The sequence below is a fragment of the Balaenoptera borealis genome (assembly GCF_965194805.1).
Source record: "Balaenoptera borealis genome assembly, chromosome: 10".
Taxonomy (NCBI): domain Eukaryota; kingdom Metazoa; phylum Chordata; class Mammalia; order Artiodactyla; family Balaenopteridae; genus Balaenoptera; species Balaenoptera borealis.
Window position 1 is genome coordinate 68,080,770 of NC_138874.1, and position 18,392 is coordinate 68,099,161.

The 18,392-nt window shown below is 36.7% G+C and overlaps 1 protein-coding gene across 1 annotated transcript in view; it reads left to right on the forward strand.

The window, feature by feature from the left end:
* LOC309635476 (uncharacterized protein) overlaps positions 1-18,392 on the forward strand; it is a 489,295-nt gene that overhangs the window by 384,552 nt on the left and 86,351 nt on the right. Inside the window, exon 1 of the transcript XR_014248845.1 lies at positions 703-718. The gene's annotated coding sequence lies outside the window, so the exon portion shown is untranslated. Of the gene's footprint in view, positions 719-18,392 lie in introns of the transcript that reaches the window.

Below are 18,392 nucleotides of genomic sequence, written 5' to 3' on the forward strand. Positions count from 1 at the left end.
TTTTAAGTTTAATTCGGTCCCATTTATTTATTTTTGCTTTTATTTCTTTTGCCTTAGGGGACAGATCCAAAAAAATAATGCTGTGGTTTAAGTCAAAGAGTGTTCTGCCTATGTTGTCTTCTGGGAGGTTTATGGTTTCAGGTCTTACACTTAGGTCTTTAATCCATTTTGAGTTTATTTTTGTATATAGTGTGAGGAAATGTTCTAACTTCATTCTTTGACATGTAGCTGTCCAATTTTCCCAGCACCACTTATTGAAGAGACTGTCTTTTCTCTGTTGTATATTCTTGCCTCCTTTGTTGTAGATTAATTGACCATACATACATGGTTTATTTCGGGGCTCTCTATTTTTTTACATTGATCTATGTGTCTCTTTTTGTGCCAGTACTATACTGTTTTGATTACTGTAGCTTTGTAGTATAGTCTTAAGTCTGGGAAGGTGATACCTTCAGCTTTGTTCTTTTCTTCTTAAGATTGTTTTTATCTACAAAGTTCTCCGGAAGTTGTATTCTAAAGGGGCGAGTGCTCCTTCTGGTACAAAATAACTTTCTACAGTGTGTAATTAGAAATAAAAAGTTATTAAACAGATTTTTTTTAATGATTTTGTTTTGCAGATGTAAAGGACAAACTACATCTGAAATGGATATGTTGAAGAGGCTGGGATGTAAGGAGCTAGATATTCATGTATCCTACCAGACTGTGTAGACTCTTGGGTGTGGTGAGTGCTACATGTTTTGTTTTTTTTTTTTTTTTTTTAAAGAATTCCTTTTTTTTTTTTTTTTAATTTATTTATTTTTGGCTGTGTTGGGTCTTTGTTTCTGTGCAAGGGCTTTCTCTAGTTGCGGCAAGCGGGGGCCAGTCTTCATCGCGGTGCGCAGGCTTCTCACTATCATGGCCTCTCTTGTTGCGGAGCGCAAGCTCCAGATGCACAGGCTCAGTAGTTGTGGCTCACGGGCTTAGTTGCTCCGCGGCATGTGGGATCCTCCCAGACCAGGGCTCGAACCCGTGTCCCCTGCATTGGCAGACAGATTCTCAACTACTGGGCCACCAGGGAAGCCCTACATGTTTTATACTTAGATGTGAAGTCCATTTGTATGCCCAGAACAGATGTTACCAGAACATTCTCTTTCCTAATGCTGGCTAGTGACTAGAAAGTTGCTTAGGTGATAATTAGAAGAGCCCCTGCTGAGCCCTCCCAGAAGGAGAGACACTGTACATTGTTTTAAACAATATAATTGAGGATGGGAGTTTGGCTGTATTTGGGAAGCCATAAGCTCTCATGGGAGAAGCTGTGTAGTGCTACAACTTGATGAGAACTGCTTCTCAGGCTGAGCTTGGAGAGGCAGCAGATGGTCTTCCTGTGCTATATCAGGGTCAGTTATGCTCTCAATCAGCTTTCAGAAAGAACTGAGCTGCCATTGATGTTAACTCTGCTATGATATCAGCTGTCTGAGTTTTAATGATACATGCAAGGCATTTATCATGGAAATAGATTTCTACTCCACATCACTCTTAATAGTAGTGAGCCTTGAGCACTGGGAATTTTTGAGTGCTTACTCTGTGCACTATAATAGGTATTTGTGGGTACAGCACAACCTAATTTATATCTTACTGTAACCTTATGTGGAGGTACTATATTATCTCCATGTCACAGAAGGGAAAATGCTGAGGCTTAGAGATATTTAGTTTCTTGCTCACAGTCACAGGATAATTAAATAGCAAATCTGTGTTTCCGTCCCAAACCTGTCAAGCTCAAAAGCCTGAGCACCAGCCTCAAGATGAAACAGCTTTGGCTTCTCCTACAAGCTTCCTCACTTATTCACCCAGTTCATAAATATTTATTGAACAGGTACTGGGCTAAATGCTCAGAATAGAGCAGTAAATCAAAAAGACATGGTCTCTCTCAATATGAAAAATACATGTTAATAGGGATGACTACAATTAAGTGAAAATTACATAAGTAACCATTTAAATGCATTTGTGACAAGGGCTATGATGAAAAGTGCAGGGTGCTCTAAAAGGATCAGAGGAGGAGAATATGGTATCAGAGGTGTCCCTGAGAAGGAAGCACTTAAGCTGGGAGCTGAACCTAGGTAGACATTAGCCTCAAAAGAAGGGCAGAGAGCATACCATGCAGAGGAGTAGTGTGGGTACAGGCCCAGAGAGAGGAAATGGCTGGTGGAGAATCAGAAACCAGAAGAGGGAAGGCCAATGGCGCTGGATCAAACAGAGCCAGGCAGAGTGGTGAGAGAGGAACTTGAGGAAGCAAGCAGGGCTGCGCTCAGGGAGAGCCTAGACTCCACAAAAGTGGTAGAGAAAAGCGCCGAACAGTTCCCTGACTAGGCCTATTGTCATATTCTGGAAGGTTGAAAGCTGCTGAGGGTTCTGGTTTGCTTTTTAAAATAACTTTATAAACATAATCATTGACAGTGCATTAACTCTTTGTGGCAAGGCATTTTACATAGGACTAGCCTGTTTTATCCTTCCTTATAGAAGTTCATGCAGAATCAAGTGCTCAAATGTCATCAATGGTTGGGAAATCAATTAAGGCAGATTTTCCAGAATAGTGAGTTAAGAAACATAATTTGTAGTTTATTAAATAGACTGCATATATGAGCTGTGCCATTTGGGATGATCAAATTGCAAATAATTGGAATATAATTAAATACTTTAAAAATTAAAACTATGGTAATGTAGTTTACTTTTCTCTGAGGCTTCCGGTCAAATATAGCATCTTACTGGGTAGTCCATTGCATTATCTCCTTCAGCTTCTCCCAACTTCCCACCAAAACCACAACTGATGGCATTAGAAAACAAAACCTATCAAATAAATGAAACATTTACCTGAAATTAAAAACACAAATTTCTGGAAATCCTGAAATCTGAAAACCCTCCAGTTAATAATTGTTCATTGAACACCTACTAGGTACTGTCTTAAGCACTTCACGTATTAAGTGCTTTCTATGCTTTATAATCCTTCCAACAGCCGTGCTAGCTAGGACTTTTAAATTTCAATTTTAAATGATGAAGTTAAATGCTGATAATTTAAGTAACTTGTCCAAGATCACACAGTTCATCAGGGGTGGACCTGGATTCTGGAACCTATGCCTTTAACCACAAAGCCTCATGGCTTCTCCCCTTGAGAGACCCAAGGTGTCAGTGAAGATCCCCTAAACAGAGGCACCGAAGACTTTTCTTTTTGCCCCGCTTGCTAATCTCACCTATTCCTAGTGAGTACTATTGTCACTGATCCCTAAATAAATGCTAACTTATTCTCTGGAGAGTCAGAGTTGTACACGTGTGAGCACCAACTATTGCTAACGGGCCTTTCCCTTTCCTTTCGTCCATCCTGCCATTTCTAGGAAGAGCTGGCTCACCCTCTTCTCTGAAGGGATGCAGGCCAAATGTGGCCTGCAATCTTCCCAGCTGAGGCTCAAGCCCTGCCCCACCAAGTGGCCTCGTTTCATATATAACATTCCTCTGTGCTGAGTCCAGATGCTGGGTAAATCCCATCTGTTCTCATAACACTGGGTCACCTTTTCTGCAGAGAATGGAACAGAGTATGTGGGGCTGAGTCCTGATTGGTCTCATCCAGTAGGTGAGGCAAGCTGGGGGATGCCAGGATGTTTCAGGTGTTGAGAGAAAGGTGGGCAGACAGAATACAAGATGGTTCCAGAGCGGCGATATCTTACTTAGGTGTATTCACGTCGCAGGTGTTTTCCTGTAGGTATGCAAACGATCCTGCAAGGCAGGCCAGTTGAGGAAGAGAAGTGCAGTGTACCCCTGAGCGCTGGTCTGTGTCTTGTGCCCCAGCCCACACCTGAGATTCTGTAATGGCTGCACCGTTTCCTGACCTGGTCAGCGTAACACCTGGGAAGTAAGTCAGACGAGTGCATGAACCATCATAGTATAATGTTGTCTCTGTTACATGAGGGTCATTCAGAGATGCAGAATTCAAATGAAAATGTATTAGCTCGCTGTGGGTAACTCCAGAAAACTTCCACAAAGGAAAGTGTTGATATTAGAGGAGAGAGGGCTTTCTGTGGTCAGACTGATGGGGGAAGGCAGACACGGGGGAGAGAAAATGTTTTATAGACATGAAAGAATATAACTTAGGGACTTGAACAGACATGGTATTGTTGATATAAATTAATCTATTGGTACAGGTAGTGTGAGATATTTTGTGGTGAGCCTTCCTTGTGGCACTGCATATGTTCCTTGGATGGCAGAGACATGGTTTATTAAGAGCACACAGGAGGCATGGACATATATACACCACCAAAGGTAAAATAGTAGCTAGTGGGAAGCAGCCGCATGGCGCAGGGAGATCAGCTCGGTGCTTTGTGACCACCTAGAGGGGTGGGATAGGGAGGGTGGGAGGGAGGGAGATGCAAGAGGGAAGAGATATGGGGACATATGTATATGTATAACTGATTCGCTTTGTTATAAAGCAGAAACTGACACACCATTGTAAAGCAATTATACGCTAATAAAGATGTTAAAAAAAAAAAAGCACACAGGAGATCCTGAACCGCCAAAAACCTCGGGGTGTGGTCCTTTCCCCAGTATCCGCTCAGAGGCTATTCTCTTCCCAGTCTCACGTGGTAGAAAACCAGGGATTATAAAGTCAAGAGATTATTAGCCTATGACCATGCTCATTCTTTAACAACAAACAAAATTAACTTGATGGCATTCTTGTCAGATCTCAATAGCATTCTTGTCAAGGATATATTCTTTCTAACTTGGGTTAATAGCATTCTCAGCCCCTTGGATGTGGTCACCTCAGTCTCCTTCACACCTCACCCAACGAGCTGCATTCTCGCCAAGGTTATTTGTGACTGCCTCATTGCTAAATCCAGGGATTCCTGTCAACCCTTATGGTACTGTGTGCTCTGCAGCCTTTGTCACTCTTAACACTTTCCATCTTTCTTTGAAATGATCCTGGCATTTTCCCTCCTTTGCTGTTGATGGCACGGCACCCTATCTCCAGGCTTTGTGGCGGACGCCTATCTGTTTGCATTTCTAGCACCCTTTTTTTTTTTTTTTTCTCCTGAGAATAGTCCCTCCTTCTCCAAACCCCATCAACACAGTTGCAGTGGGAGCGGTGTGGCTCTAGCCCAAGTGGGCTGGTCCAGTGGTGGGAGTCTGACCCAAGTGGGACCAATCATCATTCTTTGTATTGGAGAGAGAGCACAGGCACTGGGGGAAGCAGTTTTGGGGTGGCTCTGACAAATAGTCTCTGATTAGATATCAGAATTCTCAGATACAAATGGCAGGAACTGATGGCACTAGAGAAATGGGTCCTTAATGATGCAATGAAAGATAGAGCAGATGCAGAGGGAGGAGAGACTGAGAAAAATAACTGCTGATGTTTGATACTTGGGCTTGCTCCTCAGTGTGAGCCCTTGGTTTCTTATTCCCAGAGCTAGCAAAGGAGGAACAAGGACGTTTTGAGTCAGGGCAGCATGGACAATGGGAAAAGCCTAGTGTCACTGCAGTGATGTCACCTAAGGATTTGTGGAGGAAATCCTTGAAGGTAAGTCGAGGTACTCTTTGCAGAAAAGGTAGAATGAATCCAAGGCGAATAGAAACAGCAGATGTCCTCCACAGAGGAGCCTTGCTCAGATCTTTTCTTTTTTGTAATATTAATCAATATGTTTATTGAGAGCCTAATTAAGAAGAAAACTTTTAATGAAGCTTTGGAACATTTGCAGACGTATAAAATAAAGCTAATTAATATTCAGTTAAGGCAATACATCTTTTAAAGAGGCCCATCCTTGTTGAGGACTGGCTCACCATTCAAAATGAAAGATAATTTATCACTCAAGTTTTATTTGAGTATTTCCATAAAATAAGACCATTTAAGTGATTTGTTCAACATTTTCAGTTGATTAATTTATACTTGTAGCCATAAAACAGCACTGCTCTCTAAAGTTGGACTAAACCTACCATGTAACATAATTGTAAATCAGGGGCTCAAACTCCCAACACAGTCAGTCAGCTTGTGCCAAGAGATGACCTACTTAGCTTGCATGATATTTTTAAGAACTTTTGTATTTGAATTCCTTTAGTGTGCTTTTACTCTCTAGTTGCTTCTGCAACCTACCACACCCTACTGTGATTACACCAGTTTCCTTCAATCAGTTGAGTTACCAGTCTATCCTCAGAAGGCCTTTTTTTTTTTAGCTTTTGTAGAAATTGCAAAATATTGGCATAAATGAATAGATTGGGGCTTATACATGTTATGCAAATTATACATGGCCACATAGGAAATGAGAGGTGGAAGAAATGTAAAATTGAAACTGCTTTCCACAATGCCTGCACTCTCTCCAGTGCAACAAGGATTTTCCAACACCTTTATTTTTCTTCATTGTTTTCTTTTCCTTTCTCCTCCTTCTTTGTCTTCTTCTTCTTCCTCCTCTTCCTTTTTCTCCTTCCCCCCCTCTTTTTCTTCTTGACAGAATAATTTTTTTTTTAAATAAACTCTTATCCAGATATTTAACATACAAGCAGATCTTCTCTGATAGAAATGAGAGTTGAAGATAAAGCCTCACTCTCTTCTCTGGCAAGTTCTTGGTCTTGATTAGTAGAAAATACCACGTGGGTTGCTTTCTAATCAATTGATCAATTTCTAATCAATCAATAGCATCTCTCCTGTATTCTGACTATCAAAATGATACATTGTATAACACTGAAATATATAAATATCCGACACAAAATATAATCAAATGTCTTTACCAAATTGATAGGCAAGAAATGAGGTAGCAATTACATTTTCAATTTGCATCTTCCTAATTATCAGTATGAGAGAATGTAGTTTAATATGTTTCTGAACATTTATACATTATATCTTTAAATTATCCATTCTTGTCATTTACTTATGCTTCTGTTGGTTTCTTTGCCTTTTATCTTTTGGTGCAAAGGAGCACATTAAAGAGTGTAGCCATGAATGCTTTATGTATTATATATGTTGCAAATCATTTTCCTTGAGCTATGATGGCTTTTAACATTGTTTATAGAATGTTTTAAACTCAATTGAATAAAGAGGGAGAGGTCATAGTTGAAGGGGTAGAAGTATCACTGCTTTTGTGTCAAAGGAAGATCTGGATTTGAATCCTGACTCCTGCCTTCACTGTCTAACCTTTTGGAAGTAGTCTAAATCTCTTTGAGCCTTTATTTCTCTTAGACAAAGAAGGTCGATATTATCTGACTAGTGTAGTTTTGAGAGGATTAAATGAGATAACACAAGGGAAAGCACCGGTGCAGTTATCAGAGTGCCATTCACATTTAAGTGGCCCATTGTGATTACACACATGCTCTTTGATAGCACTTGGTGTGTTCCTCAGCCTGAAATAGACATAACCGCTGTCTTTCCTACAAGCAAAAGATTCCACATTTAAAACATGGGTGATCTTAAGCACTAAACCTCAGGTCATTGTTTGCAGTCTTGTCTTTTTCCATAACTGAAAGCATATATACAGATTGAGGGGCTTGCTTAACGGTTCCTTTTGTTGAAATAAGAATAGCCTTTTGCGTGAAATGACCCACTCATTTAATGAACTCTGTTCTTCAGTCTAAAATGCACTTTTTATCAGTCTTTTTGTCTATTTGTTACCAAAAATCCATTCCTCTTATCTCCTCTGCTCTGTATTTCAGAGGATTATATTTTCCAAGCTTCCTTGCCTGCTGGCTTTGTTTACCACATCTTCTGTAATTAAAAAGCAAAACAAAACTTCATTTGGAATATATACAATTTAATTTGTCAAATTTGCAGCCTCTAGTTTTTTTTTTAATATTCATTAGGAAAGATTTTACCTTATATAAGAATATGAAAATATTCTCTATGTTTTATAGTGTATTTTATAGCATTGAAAAGTTATGTTATCTATCTAGAATCTGTTTCTGTGTATGGTGTGAGATATTTATATTTTGATCCCAAGTGAATAGTGAGTTGTCCCAATACCATTTTTTGAATAACCGAATAATCTATTCCTTTCTCACCTATTTGAAAAGCCGCTTTCTGCATATATTAAATTGGCATATATACATTGACTGTCTTGTTCTGTTTCAATGACCTATTCATCTATTTCTATGCATTTTTGCACCTTTTATGTTACCAACAAATTCAGATTTCTTCTTTTTGAGGCTCTGAAGCACATTAAGTGATACTAAAAGACTTGTTCCATCATCAGGTTCCACCATCAAACCTTTGGCACTGCTACTACTGTGGTATTAATACTCTAGTTTAGTTACTACATAACTTTATAGTAACTCCTAATATCTGTGAGAATATGTGTGCCCTTACCCACTTCAGATTTGGCCAGAGAGAAGAATCAAAATCATTCCACATACAAGCAGCTGATTTTCACAGAACCTGCCCAGTTAGATTTCATTAGTCCTACAAACAAATGAACAAGTGATTTATCTTTTCACAATGAAAGTGTTTATTATGGATATTCTATGCCTTTTCCACCATTGTGTATTAGAGCAAATAAAATATTTTTATTCCCCGATCACTGGCCCATGGTGATTTACAAACAAACCTGGTGGAGAGGAATGGGAATCATCTGGAAATACCGAACTTTGAACCAGATAGGCATGGGTAATCTCCTTCTATAGGGGGAAGGATAAAATGAATATTTCATGATGAGAAGGGTAAGTTGTTTCAGATAAAACACTATGCATTCATCAGTGTCCTTTTCTTACTTTTCCTGGGTTCAAAGCTACCCTGCATTTCCCACTCTTCTTTGCACCTTGTTGTGACTGATGAGCTATTTTCCAGCCAAAAGAATGTGAGCAGAAATGATAGATGACACTCAATAATCAACATTCTTATTTTGGATTTTATGTGAACAAGAAATTAACTTCTATCAGGTTTGAGCCATGAAACATTTTAGGGTTTGTTATGGTAGCTAGCACTCAGGTATGATTTTCATTTTAGTTTTTCTGATTAGGATTTGGTTTATTTCTAGGATTTGAAGAACAAGGCATTTGATTAGTTATAGATTTAACTAAATATATACTGTCTCTCCTTCATTCTCTCTTTTTTTCTGGACCCCAGTTGCATGTATGTTGGTCCTTATCAGTCTATCTACCACTGTATCTCAATCTGTCTTTCATATGCTTAATTGCTGTGTTGCTTCTGGGTTATTTCTTGAAATCAATCTTTTCTTTCACTATTTCTCTATCCAGTTATGTCTATTCTATTTTTTAACCTATTCACTGAGTTTTTAATTTAAATGAGTATAATTTTTAATTTTCAGAACTTGTTTGATTTGGTTCATTTTTCAAATACTCATGTTCTTCATAAATAGCATCTTCTTTTACATATTTTAGATTCTCTTTTATTTCTTTAAACATTTTAAGTAAAAGTCTCATGTTCTGTATCTAATTTTTCTTCTGTCTAAACTCCTTGGAGATTTAATTCTGTTGATTGTTGTTTCAGCTTACTTTAGCTTATAATGACTTCTTTCAGTGCATGAGCTCATTTTCACCAGGTATTTATTAGTGACAAAGTTGAGAAGGCTGGCTTCTTTTTTCTCCTGAAAAGTATGTCAAGAACCTGGAACCTCTTTAAGTTAACATCCAGAATTGGTACTTTCTGGAACATTCAAATAAATTTAATCCCCTTACCTGTGTATGGGCAAGACTGAAATTATGACTTTTTGCTTTTGGTTAGAGCAATCAAAGTTTTTTGTTACCTTTCTTTGAAAACAGGTATCTTTACCTGACAGTATAACCTTCTGAGGGATTTATATGGTGGATTTGATCTAACTCCCACCTATATTTACCTAAGACCCTTTCTCCTAAAGATCTTGAGGTTGTTAAGAGTCAAACCTGGTTTTATTATAACTGGAAAATGCCCTTAGTACAGCCAGGTCTTCAGTTGTAGCTTGTGATCCCAATTACTAGATGTCAGACTATAAAGATTTCTCTAACATTCTTGAAAATTCAGGTAGGCAAGTAAAGTAATCTTTATTGAATTTTATCTGCTATTTCCAGTTGGTTTTAAATGAGAGGGTTTTCATAAAATAAAATCAACAACATTTCTAGACACAGTTTATGTTTTCTCTTTATTAAGCTTTATTTCATTAAGTTACAATGGATTTTTTTCCCTTTACCCTGAGTTTTGTTAGATTGATCTTTTTCTGTTGTTCTCATGGATTGGACTTTCTACTTCACACATCTGTTCTACTAGTTATTACATTAACTTTTAAGCAAACACGTTTGTCAAAACTGGATTGATAACCATAGCCCAACCCTAGAATCCCATAGAACAGGCAAAAACTCTAGTAGGATTTGAATTCTCTCTCTCTCTTTTTTTCTTTTTTTTAAATTTTGTAATCTGTCAGTTTTATTCTTTGGTCTTATAGCTTTGAAATGGGTATTTTTTTTTACATTCTTTTCTTTTATATATTCTTTTCCATTATGGTTTATCACAGGATACCCTGTGCTATATGGTAGGACCTTGTTGTTTGTCCATCCTATATATAATAGTTTGCATCTGCTCATCCCACACTCCCAGTCCTTCCCCCGCCCCGCAGCCACAAGTCTGTTCTCTATGTCTGTGAGTCTGTTTCTGTTTTGTAAATAGGTTCATTTGTGCCATATTTTAGATTCTACATATAAGTGATATCATATGGTATTTGTCTTTCTCTTTCTGACTTACTTCACTTAATATGATAATCTCTAGTTGCATCCATGTTGCTGCAGATGGTATTATTTCATTCTTTTTTATGGCTGAGTAGTATTCCATTGTACTGTATATATGTACCACAACTTCTTTATCCATTCATCTGTCAATGGACATTTAGGTTGTTTCCATGTTTTGGCTATTGTGAATAGTGCTGCTATGAACATAGAGGTGCATGTATCTTTTTGAGTTATAGTGTATGCCTAGGAGTGGGATTGCTGGATCATATGGTAATTCTATTTTTAGTTTTCTGAGGAACCTCCACACTGTTTTCCATAGGATTTGAATTCTTCTCTTCCTCTTGGACCCTAATTTTTTGGGAACAGAACACTTATTTAACAGCTGGATTAGGTTCCATAGCATTATTACCTATGACTATTTAAAGTTAACTACTTTTGTCATTATGTATCCTCCACATACTAAGATTCATTTCTCAGTTTGCAGGGATATGTTAGTGAATACATTTTGTGAAAAAAGAAGTGTAAGTAAAATATAGCTTTTTTCCACTGATGTCTAAAAAGTCTATTTTTTCTCATAGTTGGATCAAAGTTTTGATAGGGATAGGGTTTTTTTAGTTCAAAAATCCTTCATTCTTACTTGCTACTTTCTAGAATTCAGCGTTTGAGATGAGAAGTTGGATGTCAGTCGGAATCTTAAAAGGATATTGGCGACTGTAGATCTAACCTCCATGTCTTCTGCTTAGTATCTTTCAACTCTTATTGCTTTGAAATTTTAAACTGTACACTGGGATCATTCTTCAGCTTTATCTTCCCAATCACAAAAATAATCTTTATCCATGACAATTCCGCTATCCAACCTTTGTATTATTATTGTATTTTTAATCTTAGTAATCATGTTTTTAATTTAAAGAAACAAATAATTACTTTCTATTTTTCAGAGCATCCTTTCATTCTATGAAAATATGAATACAAGACAGTTAAAATCTTTCTGTATTCAGTGCTAACTCTGATTCCGCTAATGTTAGTTATCCTGTTTGTTGATTTTGATTTCTCCCTTTCATGGTGTTAAATTTTTTTAATTATTTTTTTCCTCCAATGTCTGATGATTTTTTTCCTTGCTCATTTCCATATATTAATACACTTATAGATTTAGCTGTGATCACTGTTCATGAAAATTTCCTTGGCACATGTGACAGTCATTATTGCCACAATGATGAGTGCTGAGACCAGCTCTGTCCAGTGGACAGGAAGGTAAAAGTAAGCAGGCTCTACCTTAAAGGTGCAGAAAGAACCTATGTGGACAATGTAAGTGGCCCTGTCCCCCATAGGAGGGACAAAAGTCTGAAGTCACCCCTTTATAGACCCTTTGGCTGAATTCCCACGGTCAGTAAAAAGTGGCCCTGCAGATTTTATCCAGTTGGAAAATATAACTGACAGCAGGCCTGAAAGCAGGGGCCTGCAGTAACTATTTTGTAATCCTTTAATTACACATTAAAAAAAGCCCACACTCTGTTCTAGCTCCTTTGCTCTTGCTCTCTGTGACCTTGTTTTTGAGGGTCTCTTTTGGACAAACTTAATTTTTCAGAGGTTCTCTCATCTGTTTCATAAGTTTCAAGGTTCCTCAGACATATTAGGTATGGTGATCAATATCATTGCATTAGCTTAATATTGTCCAGAAATACTCTATATTTCTTTGCTTTTGAAGGCATTCTTAATATTGTATCATTACCTTTTTTCCCCTACATCAGAGCAATTTTGTCATTTTCATGAGATTTTGAGAGAAAGAAGAGGGAAATATTTATGCTCAGTGAGTCATTTAAATAAGAATTCAGATTCTCTTTTTTCCTTTCATTTTTTTTAATTTCAGAAAGTTCACCATCAACAGTCTGGGTAGACTTCTTTAATAAAAATTTTCAGTGTGAAGCCTCAATCCTTAACTCATTAAAATTTCTTTTTTTTTCTTTATTTATTGCTTATTCATCTATTCTATAGTCCTTTTCTTGAATGTGTGTGTCTTTCTCCATAAATACTCTGTGTTCATAGATTCTATCCTTGAACTTGCATTCATCTCCTTATCCTTTTCTGTTGGGCTCCACTTGATATTTTACAAAATCAATTTTTTAATCCACTCTTTGTCTTCCACAGTTTCTTTGTCTTTCCACAGTTTCTGGGCTTCCACAGAATATCACAGTTTCTGATATTCCCAACCTTCATTGACTTTACACTTTTTGATAATCTAATTTTTCATCTGAAAACAATATTTTCTCATTGCTCATTTATTTTTTTTCACACATTTATTTTAATCTCAGATCTTGATAAATATATGAAGTAAACTATTTCCTGAAGGTATTTCTTAGAATACCTTCAGGACCTTAGAATACCTCTTCTTAGAATAATCTGTCTTAGAAGGAAACATTTATTCCTATTCCTCAGTTAAAAAAAAATATATATATATATATTTTTTTTTTCCTGTTTGCTCTCATTAAAGAGGGAGCTCCATGTCTGTCTAATACTGGGAATCAAGATGGGCATGGTTAGAGACCATGAAGAGCACTGTTCAGATTTCTAGGGCTGGATGAGTGAGAAGAGCATGTTTAGATTTGCTGACTTTTCTTTTGTGCATGGATGTGTAGTGGTCCAAGCACAAGAGGTAAATGTACTTGCACGCTCTGAAGGTACAGAAGGCCTTTTCTCTGGCTTTCATTTTCTCTGGATTTCTTTTTTTCTCTCTCTCTCTTGTTTTTATCTTTGCTTTTTTTATGATAGCTTAAAGATATCTGATTAGTATATGAGTATTTTAAGGAGAAGGTCATCCCTCATTTGCAGCCAGTTAGAGCAGGACCTCCTCCCTTCTTTAGAGCAATGTTCACAAGAACAGGTCTGCCGTGCTGGTTACCACTCGCCCTTGTAGGGCTGCGTTTGAACTGAGCCAGTTATGCAATGGCCGAAGGTTGCCTTCAGGTCCTGCTTCTTGAAATTTGGAATTGATGTTGGGGATTTGCTGGAGGAAGTCCACCCACTCCTAAGCACAGCCGGCTCTGTTGGAGACCATTGGCCCTTCATTTTATCCAGAGCTTTTATGCTCTAGTTCACAGAGCCTTTGAGTTTTTCTTTTGCCTTTGGGTGCCATGTTTCCTTAGTTTCACGTGGTGATACATGTTTCTCCCAATTTTATATTTCATTATTCATTTTAGTGGGGTTGTTAGAGAGGCAAGTTAAATGTGTGGTTTTAAATTGCCATTTGAACTGAAAGTCCTACTGATTTTGTGTTCAGCCATTTCAGACCTGCTCTTTTTTTATGCTCTAACATGGATGTTAATTCTGTTTTTTGGTTGTGTAGATGCCTTGTAACTCCTTCTGTGATCATCCACTTCTCTGTAAAGCTCATCTTTTTCATTCCTTATTGCATTCTGTTGAATTTCCATCTCTATCTTTCATTGGCTTAAGGTTTTCTACTCTTGTTTCACTGAGGATATATCTTTTTCTATTTTATTGAAGATGCCAAAATATTTTGGACATTTTATCCTCAACCAGTGTTTTCCTTATCCTTCCCAGAACTTTGCTATACCTCTGAATCTTTTGACTGTGCTCTTCTTATTTTACACTATGGTATATTATTATGTGCCATATAATTTATCTTTCATGATAAGACAATTTTGAAAGAGAAAGAGGGTACCTAAATGATAAATAATATCATTTAAAGTACCTCTGTATTAATAGACATTGGTTTTATTATATTGGATACCTATACCATAGTTCTGATGCAGAAATCCTAAACATAATATTAGTGAATCAAATTCAATGCTATATTAAAAAGATAATCTATCATGACCTAGTAAGGCTTATCTGGATCTCTAACGCTGAGTCAACATTTGAAAATCAATAATGTTACTGACACACAAAAAGAAAGGAGAAAAACCATGTGATCACTATGACATATGTAGAAAAAGCATTTGGTGAAATTCTATAACCATTTATGTTTAAAAAGTAAATAGCAAACTAGTATGAGTACTTCTAAAATATCTACAGTAAACATCATATTTATTTTTGAAATACTGAGTTTTCTTTGTTAGCTAAAAAAATGAAACGAAGATCTCATCACTTTTGTTCAACTCTGTATTGGATATCCTAGCCAGTGCAATCCAGTCAAAGTACTAAGTTTAATAGTGGATTCCAACACTTCTTAGCAATTTTTGACTTCTTGTTCCCATGCAGCAAGAAAAAGTACTATGGCCCCATAGTAAAAAGTAAATTTTGATAAAAAATTAAGCTACAGGCTTGTCATCAGCTTTTGTAAGAGATGCAATTTCAGCACTTCTTTTTTTTTTTTTATGAAATGTGCTCTTACTTTTGTTGTTCACTACTGCCAAAGGGCTTACTACAAAAATAAAAAAATAATAAAAATTTTAAAGCATTACAAAAACAATAAAGTAAATGCATACTTTCAGATTTATAACATATAATAAATAAAATCACAGTAGCAACAGCCCTCAGAGGATTACCTTGTATTCCCTTCACTCTATGACAGGACTGCTTAGGTTTTATTTTCTATGTGTATTTCATGTACGTCTAATCTATAATTTACTACATTTTCTTCTAAGTCTTCTGACTGGCAGCCCAGCAATTCCACGTGTCTGACAGACTACAGAAAGAGTCACAATGAACTTGTGCACTAAGCAGCTAGCTGGGAAAGCAGCATCGAATCCTGAGATAGAAACAATTAGCTGAACCTGGCCGCTCCTCTCTGAGCATGTTTTTTTGTATTAACAAGCTTCCCACAGGAGTCACTGAAAGGGAGGGTTTACTTAAATTGAACTGGGGGAGTTAGGAAGGGAGGGATGGTCCTCCTTCCTGGCCATCTTGCAGATTTCTCGTTTTAACAAGGGGTTAAAATACCTTTGTGCATTATTTTATACTGGTTGCTATGGAGATTACAACATACAATCTTAAATTTTCAAATTCTACCTGGAATTTATATAGTATTACTTCATGTAAAATACAGAAGCTCTGCAACCATGTAGGCTCTTTAATCTTTTCACCTCCTTTTTCTTATAGTTGTTATATGTATTGCATCCACTTACATAAGTAAGATAATTTATAATTTTTACATATTTTTTGTAGCATATATAATTGTAAAGAAGCGAAGAAAAAAAAATAATCTTTTATATTTACCATTTCAAATGCTTTTCGTTTATTTCTGAAGAGTCTAGTTTTCACTCATGCTGAAAAATTTCCTGTGAACATTTCTTGTGCTACAAAGTCTGGTGACAATGAATTACTCTATTTTTCCTTTAACTACAAGTGTTTTTATTTTCCCTTCATTTATTAAGCTCTCTGCTGCTTACAGAATTCTGGGTTGACTGATATCTTTTTTTCTTAGTCTTTTTAAAGATGTCGTTCCACCATCTTTTGACCTCCCCTGTTTCTAATCAGAAGTCTGTTGTCATCCAAATTATTATTTCCCTGTATGTAATGTGTTGATATTCACTGGTTGCTTTCAAATTTTTCTCTTTGTACTGTGTTTTAGCAATTTGGTTATGATGTACCTAGGTGTGATTCTCCTCAAATGTATCATGTTTGGTGTTTACTGAGCTGCTTGAATCTGTATATTTGTTTTTGAACAAACTTGGGAAGTTTTTGACATTAATTCTTTAAATATTTTTTTCCCTTTCTCTCTCCCTCTCTTCTGGACCTTTTGAAATTTTCCTCAGGGTTCTCAGACTGTTTAACTTATTTTGATACTTTTCTTTCTTGTCTTTAGATTCTATGATTTATATTAATCCATCTTTGCATTCACTGATTCTTTCCTTTTCATTGCTACACTTATTAAACCCATCTGTTGAAAAATTTACTTCAGGTATTGTATTTTGCAGGTCTTGAAGGTCCAACTTTTAATTTTCTTGTTATCTGTTTCTTTGCTGACATTTATTAACTTTTCCATTTAAGTGTGTTGTCTGTGCGTTTTACTTTATTTCAGTGTGCATACTTGTAATAGACTTTTTAATGTCCTTATCTGATATTTCTAGCATCTATATCATCTCAAGATTGGCATCTGTTGCGTATCTTTCTTCTTGTTTTTAATATGCCAGGTAACTTTGGATTGCATCTTGGATTCATAACATTTTGAATGTTATCTTGTGAGGATTCTGGATTCTCATATTTCCCCAGAGGTTGTTGATTTTTTTAAGTAGGCAATTGACTTGTTAGACTCAAATCCAGCTGATCATCTGTGGTGAGCAGTGGTCCAAATGCCAGTTCAGTTCTTTGAGCTCAAGTTCAAGCTACTTTCAGTTTACCTCACATATATGTGATTTAGAAGTCAGTCACAAACTTTCACAGTGTTTCCATATAGAATTAGTGTTCCATAACTGTACTCCTCTTTTGATCTTTCATTTCTAGTGTTTCTCTCTCTTTTTCTGCTCATCCTTGTAGGGCCAGGGTTTTCTCCACTGAATAAGAAAACTAGTGGATTTTCTATCAAAGTTGTAGTTGCCTGGAGCAATTGTGATCATCGTAACTACGGCTGCCCTTGATGTAAAATGTAAGAGAGAGAGAGTAGGAAGGAGGCAGGGAAGGAAGGAGGGGAAGGAAGGAAGGAAAGAAGGAAGGAAGGAAGAAAGGAAGAAAGAAAAGTAGAAAGAGGGAACGACAGAAAGAGAAGGAAAGCAAAAGATAGCACAGGGAAAAAAAAGGTGGGGAGGAACTCACTCCCCACTAGACACTGTGTCTAAATTTTGACTCCCCTCTAAATATTATCTGCTTTTGTTGACATGATACTATACATAGAGAATCCTAAAGATGCTACCAGAAAACTACTAGAGCTAATCAATGAATCTGGTAGAGTAGCAGGATACAAAATTAATGCACAGAAATCTCTTGCATTCCTATACACTAATGATGAAAAATCTGAAAGTGAAATTAAGAAAACACTCCCATTTACCATTGCAACAAAAAGAATAAAATATCTAGGAATAAACCTACCTAAGGAGACAAAAGACCTGTATGCAGAAAATTATAAGACACTGATGAAAGAAATTAAAGATGATACAAACAGATGGAGAGACATACCATGTTCTTGGATTGGAAGAATCAACACTGTGAAAATGACTCTACTACCCAAAGCAATCTACAGATTCAATGCAATCCCTATCAAACTACCACTGGCATTTTTCACAGAACTAGAGCAAAAATTTCACAATTTGTATGGAAACACAAAAGACCCCGAATAGCCAAAACAATCTTGAGAAAGAAAAACGGAGCTGGAGGAATCAGGCTCTCTGACTTCAGACTATACTACAAAGCTACAGTAATCCAGACAGTATGGTACTGGCACAAAAGCAGAAATATAGATCAATAGAACAGGAGAGAAAGCCCAGAGATAAACCCATGCACATATGGTCACCTTATCTTTGATAAAGGAGGCAAGGATATACAGTGGAGAAAAGACAGCCTCTTCAATAAGTGGTGCTGGGAAAACTGGACAGCTACATGTAAAAGAATGAAATTAGAACACTCCCTAACACCATACACAAAAATAAACTCAAAATGGATTAAAGACCTAAATGTAAGGCCAGACGCCATCAAACTCTTAGAGGAAAACATAGGCAGAACACTCTATGACATAAATCAGAGCAAGATCTTTTTTGACCCACCTCCTAGAGAAATGGAAATAAAAACAAAAATAAACAAATGGGACCTAATGAAACTTAAAAGCTTTTGCACAACAAAGGAAACCAAAA